We start from the raw sequence: 9,697 nt of genomic DNA on the forward strand, positions 1-9,697 counted from the left end.
CGTACGGTTGGGGCGGAGGGGGCGTACGGTTAGGTCGAGTGGGGAGGAAGGGAGGGAGGGGAATAGGTGGAGTGGGGGGAAGCTTACTAATGGCGCACCTAGCAGCGCTGCGCCATTAGAATGTTTTTTTGCCAAAAAGTAAAAAAAAAATACTGGCGCACTCTGTCGCCGGTGCGCCATTAGTAGTTCTAACTACTAATGGCGCACTTTGCCAGGATGCGCCATTAGTATGTTTGAAAAAATGAAAAAAAAATTGTTTTACTAGTGGCGCACCTTTTTCCTGGTGCGCCATTAGTGTCTTCCATACTAATGGCGTATCTCTACCTGGTGCGCCATTAGAATATAGTAGTGGCGCACCACTTCTCTGGTGCGCCATTAGTGTCAATCCTATCTTTAGCCCTTTTCCTAGTAGTGTTAGCTTCACTGCATATCTCACAGACCGAACACAGGTCATCACCCAATTTTTCCACTTCTGATAGAACCCGAATCTGGTAAGAACTCCTTCAAGGAAACTCCAGTCCACATGATCATATGCTTTGGACAGATAAAGTTTATAGTTTCTTTGGAAGAAATCTCACCAAATAGATTTGGGCAGTGGATGACTAATGCAGAGTTGATTCCTACTCTTTCAGGAGGAAATGTTCAGGCAGAAGCAAATTCATTCTCATCTTTCATCAATCCTCAGCTAGCAAGGTTGCAGAAGCAGTTCATAGAGGATCCCAAAGGAAAAGGAAAGATGTCAGAAGAGGATTCTGCTGAAAAAGAAAATCAGAAGGTATTATCTTTAAGGAAAATTAATGAACAAAATAAAAGAATGGAAGGAGAGTTCATTCACAGTCAGCAGCAGAGTCAAAGTGGTGATTTAATGGATACAACGGTGTTACCAGATGCAGGTAATAAGGGGATAGATGTTGGGCAAAGCAATTACGTAGAAGGAGGGCAAGTTGAAGCTCTTCAGCATTCAGTACAGCAAAGTGGTGCTCTTGCTGACCCGGAGCAGATAGGGGGTGCAAAATAGTCGGGCCCATTATCTCAGCAGTTGCTAGGCTCTCAGTGCACGTCTGCTGAAGAGATGCATATTCAGGGACAGAGATATGAGCCGGATTTGGACCAGCAGACTGCCCAAAATAATCCTCTTCGCCTCGCAGATATTCCTAGTCGGTGCGTTGTCCCTTCATCTCACTTTGTGCAGACTTCCCCTACCTCTACTATTCAAATGCATTTGGAGGACAAAGTTTCCGGTGCAAATGTTGCAATTTGTCCTTCCCCTTCCCCGGGCGCAGCGCTTTTCCCTTCTCCTACCCGCCATCCCATTCCCTCGCCTACTCGATCCAGTCCCAAACGTACATCCACCTCACTTTTTGGTATCCCCTCTCCTCCGGCGAAGAAGGCTGCCAGTCAATCAAGCTTACTCGGTGCTCCGCCAGACACGCAAGTTTTCATTGGACAATCTTATCCAGCTGGTGGTGTGGGAGCCGCCCCTGTTCTTAGTGACGGTGTTGCCAGCACTGTGGTAAAGAGTTCAGTCAGAGGAGTTTTTTGGGGGGGCGCTGAGTTTCCTGGATCCACAACATCTCAACGGAGCTACCATCGATCTAGGAATAGCAGATGGGACATTCCTCCGAACGGCGAATCTAGAAGTGTGCGTCCTAATTTCCATGGGTTTCTTCGCAATCGTGCTCGTTCTTCCACTTGGAAGCGCGACAGCGGATCGGCTCAACTGGACAGTAGCAATAATGTGTGCACAAGACGATGCAAAAATTTGGGGAGCATGTCTTTTGAAGCTAGCACTGAACATTTATCAGTTATGGCATTTCGTCAGCACGAAGGAGGAAGCTATGATCCCTCGACCCTGAGCACACCTTCGCCGTATGTCAGTGAGGGTACAGTTGGATCCCGTCAGGGGGCTTTCTCTCCTCCTGGCATTGATCGCCTCCATCACAAGGGTCTGCATATTCATGGTAGCATTTGTAGCCCTACATCTCAAGTCACAATGGAAAATCAAGATGACTCTAGTACACTGGATATGAACAAGAATCAGTCTGAACATAACATGGAGTTGGATGATGATGCAGATAGGAACTTAGTGCAATCCTTTTATCGGGCAGCGGCGCATGGCCCTAACGCGCCTCGGGCGCCATGAAAGCCATAGCTTGGAATTGCCGAGGTATGGGACGGGGCCTCGGTAGCGATCGAATGCTGTTCCTAGCAAATCTGATCCGTTCTATGAAAGCTCAGGTAATATTTGTTTCAGAAATCAAATCTTTGAAGGTTCATTCGGTTGATCTTGTTAATAGGTTTGATGTGGCTAACAGTTTTGTCGTTCCTTCTAGAGGTGCTTCAGGAGGGCTCTGGCTTATGTGGAATGATGATCTTAAAATCTCTGTTCATAGTTCCTCCTTTCACTTTATCCTAGCCAATGTAGTTCATCTAGCCTCGGGGGTTCACTTTTGTTTGATATGTATATATGCTGATCCTTATCATAGGCAGACTAGTGCCATTTGGAATCAGGTTTCCACTTTTGTGTATGATAACCTCGGAAAACCCATGATCTGTATGGGAGACCTTAATGATATTTTGTATGATACAGATGGCTGTAATGGTAGTGTAAATTACTTTCGTATGTCTGCTTTTCGTTCTATTGTCAAAAACTGTGGTTTCTTTGACATCGGTTTTAGCGGTCCTGCTTACACTTGGCGCAATAGGCAGCACACTGTTAATCCTATTTACAGACGTTTGGATCGTTGTCTTGTTAATGCTGATTGGTGTGCTCATTACCCCAATACTAAGGTGCTTAATTTACCTATCATCGTTAGTGACCATGCTCCCATACTTATTTCTACTGATGGTAGTTTTGTTAAACCTAAGCAGACTTTCAAATTTGAAAATTGGTGGTTAATGGAGAAGGATTTCAGTAGTTTTGCTAAGTCTGCTTGGAACAATGCTAGAGCAGGCTCTTTTGTTGCAAAAACCTCTTCTTTGGCAGGGGCTTTGAAAACTTGGTGTAGGAAGAAGAAACCTTTTTAGCAAGAGCTTCAGGAACTAGAATCTAGTATCAAGCAGATTCAGGAGCTTCCAATCAATCAGCAAGATCATGCTTTAGAAAATTCGCTTATTCTCAGGTATGAGCAAACTCTCTCTAAACTGAATAGTTTTTATAAGCAAAGAAGTAAGAAGGGATGGGCTACTGATGGTGATCGTAATACAATTTTTTTTCATCAAGCTGTGCTTAAGAGAAGGAAAAGGAATACTATCTGCTCGGTTAAGGATGAAAATAATATTGTGCATTTTAAGCCTAGTCTCATTGCTAATACCTTTGTTAATTATTTCAGATATATCTTCTCTTCCACTCATATCAACTATGGTAGACCTTTTCTTGCTTCTCAATTACCGGAGGGCTCTTTGGACCCTACTTATTTAATTCCGGATAAAAATGAGGTCTTGCAGATTTTGAAGGACATGAAGTTGAATGCTTCTCCAGGGCCAGATGGTTTTAATGTCGAGTTTTATTTGGCTACTTGGAATTGGATAGGAGACGATGTCACTCAATTGGTAGTCAATTTTTATAGAACAGGTATATTGCCCTCTCACGTGAGTGATACAAACATTGCTCTCATTCCAAAAAAACTTGTTCCTCTCGTTCCTATGGATTATCGTCCCATTAGTCTTTGCAATGTTATTTATAAAATCATTGCCAAATCTTTAGCTGATCGTCTTAAGCCTCATCTTCCAGATTATATTGACCCTGCTCAACAAGCTTTCATTGAAGGTAGAAGAATTAGTGACAATATCATTATTACTCAAGAGATTTCTCACTCTTTTGCTCTTCGTTCTTGGAATCACCTTGCTTTCATGCTTAAAATTGATCTTGCTAAGGCTTTCGATCGTTTAGAATGGAGCTTCATTGTTTCAGCTCTTGCACGTAAAGGATTGCATGCTCTCATAAATTTGATTTATGAGTGCATTTCTTCTCCTACTTTTTCTGTGGTCATTAATGGTAGGCCTTCTCATAAATTCAAAAGTTCTAGGGGTATTCGTCAAGGTTGTCCTATGTCCCCTTATTTGTTTGTTATTGCCATATGAATTATCTCTTGCTCTTAACGAAGCTTTAGCTGCTCATAGTCTTCAGGGTATTTTGCTTGGACCAAATTGCCCCCTGATTCACTCTCTTTTGTTTGCAGATGATTTGTTGGTATGTGGTCAAGCTACTGTTCAGGAAGCTAATGCTATGGCCAACATTATCAATCATTTTTGTTCCATGTCAGGTCAAACTCCAAATTGGGCCAAGTCTGCTATTATGTTTAGTGCTCATGTTAGTCAGGCTGTTATTCAAGATATTAAGCAGATTTTTCCTGTTTCTAACATGGATGCTAATTTTTCTCATCTTGGTCATCCTCTTATTCTTCTTGCTAATAATAGATCTGCGGCCTACAATTTTGTTTTAGATAAATTCATGAATAAGCTTCCTGCTTATAAGGCCAACTTGCTCTCTCATGCAGCTAGGCTTGAATTGATTACATCAGTTTTTTCTGGTATTCCTGTTTACTATATGGCTAATATTTTATTTCCTAAGAAGTTCATAGCCAAACTCACTGCTATTATTAGGAACTTTTGGTGGACAAGTATTAGAGAGCATAATTCGAGCAAAAGCTTGTGTCTTAGGGCTTGGAAGGATATTTTTTATTCTAAAAAAGAGGGTGGCCTTGGTATTAGGAACTTACAAGCCATAAATGAAGGCCTGATGCTTGCAGCTGCTTGGCGTATGGCGAAAGATTCTTCTTCCCATCTCCATCTTGTTCTTAAGTCCAAATGCTTCCATGATTCTTCCATCTGGACTGCTAGCCCTTCTAATCCAAAATCAGCTTTTTGGTCCTCCATTCTCAAAATACTGCCCAAACTCAAAGCTCATTCTTTTTATTAGATTACTCAAGGTAATATTTCTATATGGAGCACCCCTTGGTGCTCGCGTTGGAGCTATTTATGATCATCTTATTATTCAACCTTCAGGATATAGTTACCCTTCTCTTGTTAAAGATCTTTGGGTTCCTGATAGGAAAGAATGGAATTCTACCCTTATTTACTCTCTTTTCCAACAACCTCTTGCTTCTACTATTATGCAGACTGATATTATTCAAGAGGACGGTCCAGATATTCTATGTTGGGACCTTACCCCTAATGGTATTTGTACTTCTAAATCTACTTATAAGCTGTGTTTGCGGGATATTCATGCCAATCCTAGATTTGCACCTTCTCAGGTTTCTTTGTAGGTCAAGAATCTTCTAAATGAGGTCTGGAAACAAAAGATGATGATTCCCAGGGTAAAAACTTTTGCTTGGAGGCTTCTTAGAAAAGCTCTTCCCACAGGTTTGAGAGCTGGCCGCTTCTTCGTGCACATATCTCAACTTTGTAGCAGATGCGGTAAGCCTGAGGATGAGATGCATTTATTTTTTCTTTGTGATTTTGCTAGAGCTGCTTGGTTTCTAAATCCTTGGTGCATTAGAATGGATATTTTAGTTCAAAGTAATCCTAATATTCACAGTATTTTCCTTGCTCTGATTAATATGAATCATCCTCATGCTTCTCTACCCAACATTCTCAACTTTATGTGGTGTCTTTGGAAAGCTAGGAATGATTATTTATTTAGTAGGAAAAAATCTCTTCCTTATCACATTAACACTGCTGCTATAGCCCTGTGTAATGAACTCGATGATTCTATACATATTTCTTCTCAGCTCAAATCCAATGAGATGGTCGGTGTTTTACCTCTTACTAATCAGATTCCTATGCAGGGGAAAACGATTAAGTCTGATCTTCAAGTTACAGGACCAAAAGTATACTCTGATGCAGCATTTAGATGCAAAAAAATTCCAGGCTTGACTCAAGGATCTGTTGCTACTGGAATTGGAATTTACCTCTCTTTACCACAAGACCAATTGGAGGTCAATGTGCATATCCAAGCTTCTACTGTTATCACAGATACACCTTTACAAGCTAAAGCTTTGGCGCTTCTTTTGGCGGCTAGAGTGGCCAAACAGCTATGCATTTCTCAGCCCACTTTCCTCACTGACAATTTGTCTTTGGCGTCATGGGCGGCTAGCAGAAAGATTAAGGAATCTACTACTCCTTGGACTATAAGGAAAATTCTGGCTGACTTCTTCTGCTACTCCTCAGATCTTCAGTCCCAGGTGTTTCACATCTCTAGGGAGATCAATGGTATTGCACACAATGTAGCTCGCCAGGTTCTAACATCAGTGGTAGAACCTGATATATGTTGTTTCGCTTCAGCTCATCGGAATATGACTTGCCCTGTAGTTTCTCTTCTCTCTACTTTTCAATTTCAGGGCTTTGTAATTCATGCTGTACGGTGTTTCTGAGCTGAAATAAGAAAGTTTGGCGCCTAGTGCGCCTTTTGTTGTTCAAAAAAAAGGCATAATGGCTATTGGTAGCGTTCTTGTTGTGTTGGATTTTATAAAAACACTCAAAGGCGATATACGTGTTGTCCGTGATGAGTCTTCCAGGAATGAAAACACTCTGTGTTTCTGACACCAACTCATCCAAGAAAGGTCGAAGGCAGTTAACAAGGCATTTAGAGATCACTTTATAGATGACGTTGCACAGGCTTATTGGACGAAAATCTTTCAAGTATTCAGGAGCATTACCTTTAGGAATAAGGACAATCATTGTGTCATTAATTCCTCCTGGCATGATTCCATCATCAAAGAACTTCTTCACCGCCACTACTAGGGAAAACCTTATCAGTAGCGCTGGTTTTTTAGCTACCAGTAGCGCGGGTGCCCGCGCTACTCCTATGGCGCTACAGCTATTTTGCAGCACTAGCGCTTGTTTAGGCCAGCGCTACTGGTATGTTCAGATACTAGTAGCGTGCCTCTGGAAAGCGCTACTGGTAAATGAGCGCTGCTGGTAATATTTTGGCCCGCGCCACTGGTAAAATTTATATTTTTTTCCACATTTTGGCATTGTACATGTTTAAACAGATATATCTTCCAATAACAACTCATCATGAACTAGTCTGTTTAAATAGCATATTCATTACCACTAGTCATCATCACCAAACAATGTTCGTCAATAAGACATCATATAACAAGTTGGTCACTAGTCATAATCACAACTCCTCATCATCATCATCAACTCTAACACATTGTAGCACATAATAACACATTCTACCTAGGACCTACTCCTCTCATAGGGCCTACTCTACCCTCTCTTAGGTAAAATATCATAAAACAAGATAGGCATTGACTCTCCATTAAGGAAAATGGACTCTCCATAATAAAAAAACGGAGATCGTCCTGTCTCCAAGTCTTGGCCTACGCACAATGTTGCTTCCAAGTAGCTCTCTACGATGGTCGAAACATTTTTTAAAATCATTTATTATCATGGCTTCCTTGTTTTTAGAAATCAGGTATGGACAGGAGTGATGTGGATACGCGGCTGACCTGGTTGTGGTGGCCGTAAGCTCATAACATCAACGCGACCTCTCGGCAACATCAGATGAGGAACACAATCCATCGGGATTTTCTGTTCAAAAACATAGTAATAACTTTGTAGTTGGCAATGTAGTTTAGTTTTAGAAGAATTTATGCAAAAGATGCACGGATGTCGTAATAGTAGAAAATCTTACAATGCTATCTCCATTGATGTTACAGTAGTTCAACACATGCACTAGTGGCACGTATTGACCATAATGTGGAGGAGTTTGATAATAGCTATTGTAATTCTCAAGATCAGTAAAAAAATGCGATAAGACCATCTTTCTCCTTATAAGTTAATTGTGCTTCATCATTGTAGTAGTAGGTTCTATCTACCATCTTCCGTACATTTTTTGAAGAATGAAAATAAGCTGTCAACTATTTTGAAATAAACAATATAAATTACTTAATAAATACGTTTGAGGAACTCACATAGCGGTAGAACTGGAAGCGTGTCAACAAGGACCCAAATGGGCATATTCTTTTTGTCGATGTCAGGATCACCAAGATCGAAGATGAGAAGCATACCCTCATGAAAATCATACGCCTTGCAAAGTGCTTCCCAATTCAGGCAACCAAAATTGGATGAGTTCACAGAATTGTATAGATTTACAGCAAAAACATAACCATGATGGGTCCTTAGTTGAATTATCTTTGTCTCCATGCTTTCATGATCTTCAAAACCCATCTTCTCCAAGACATAGCGTCTTGCATATGGCATGGGATAAGCTAGTCGAATTGTAAAAGACGGAAATTACACGTTGAAGAAGCAGAGAAATCATGCAAAAAATAACAAAAAACACTTGTCGTCGTTGCGTACCGTTTCAACATCGAAGGTCTCCTGGAGCTTGATGCTGAAGCGCCGACCTTCTACCAGGTGAGGCCTGTCGCACAGACCGTGCTCATCTTCACAGTACTCGCACATAGCGAATTCCCTTTCATCGTCAGACATTTCCTATATGTTCATTGTTGAAACAGATGTGCATTCAATAAGAAAAACTAAAATCATAATAGAGATAAAATAAAGTACTCCATTCAAATTAGCATGCATTTAATAAGCAAAACTAAATCATAATAGAGATAAAACAAATTACTCCATTCAAATTAGCATGCATTCAATAAGCAAATAACTAACAGGTAATTAATAATCCATCATCGAATACATATATAGTAGTTTGTAGCAAAGATCATCATATAATATCACTAATACATCTCGAATAATAACTCCTCTAGGTTCAGTGGGCCGTGGGCGGTGGACACCCAAAGAGAAGGAACGATCACAGGATCATAGCTCCGGTGAGATCCTTGAAGAATCTGCCAGGTATTGGAGAACCTGCCATCTGCCAATGCAACCATGTAGCGATGGACGTGCACGTCCTCCTCCATGACACGGTGATGTACCACCTGCGCGGGGGTCTTAAGCCTCTGCATCGATGCAGGCCCACGTGACCACCACCAAAGACGCTCCGGGTCGACGACGGGCTGGCTCCTCACTAAGCCGCGCTCACTGGAAGGTAGCACAACCCAGCACCAGCCCGACGGAGCCTAGTCCCGGACATGGCCCCTCTGCTCAAGCAGGCCTCCTCCGCCGAGTCGACGACGAGGATGCGGTATAGGCATCGTCGATGTCGAGAACAAAATGCTTAATTATGAAAACAAAATTAATAAACACTTAGCAAAATTCGGCATGACCTTTCCTAAAAGCAAGACATATCGAGCGCCTGAAATTTACCAGAATGTGGACGAATCAACATTCTGGCAAAACATAGGCCACTCGGTTAAGCAACTAAGATTGTGACATGTTCAAAATATGACATATATCCACTTCAAAATATCCATTTCAAATTTGCATATAACAGGAATAATTGTTTTTACTAAAAAATAACAACAAATGTGATAGTTCAAAATATGATCCTAAGATTAACTAGCTAGGGTTCATACTACATTATCCTAAGAGTCATACTACATTATCCTAAGATTAAATAGCTATGGTTCATACTATATTGTCCTAAGATTAAACAACTAAGATTAAAAACCTACATTATCCTAAGATTCATACTACATTATCCTAAGATTAACTAGCTAGGTTTCATACTACATTTTCCTAAGATTAAACAACTAAGATTAAAACCCTAAAATTTTCAACTAGCTAGGGTTCAAAAGAAACTAGGGAGGAGGAGGGAGGAGGGAGGAGGATGTACCTCTCG

At 41.1% G+C, this 9,697-nt stretch overlaps 1 pseudogene; it reads left to right on the forward strand.

The window, feature by feature from the left end:
- Positions 1-598: 598 nt before the first annotated feature.
- LOC119333697 overlaps positions 599-9,697 on the forward strand; it is a 26,457-nt pseudogene continuing 17,358 nt past the window's right edge.

This window comes from Triticum dicoccoides, chromosome 7A, assembly GCF_002162155.2.
Source record: "Triticum dicoccoides isolate Atlit2015 ecotype Zavitan chromosome 7A, WEW_v2.0, whole genome shotgun sequence".
NCBI classification, from domain to species: domain Eukaryota; kingdom Viridiplantae; phylum Streptophyta; class Magnoliopsida; order Poales; family Poaceae; genus Triticum; species Triticum dicoccoides.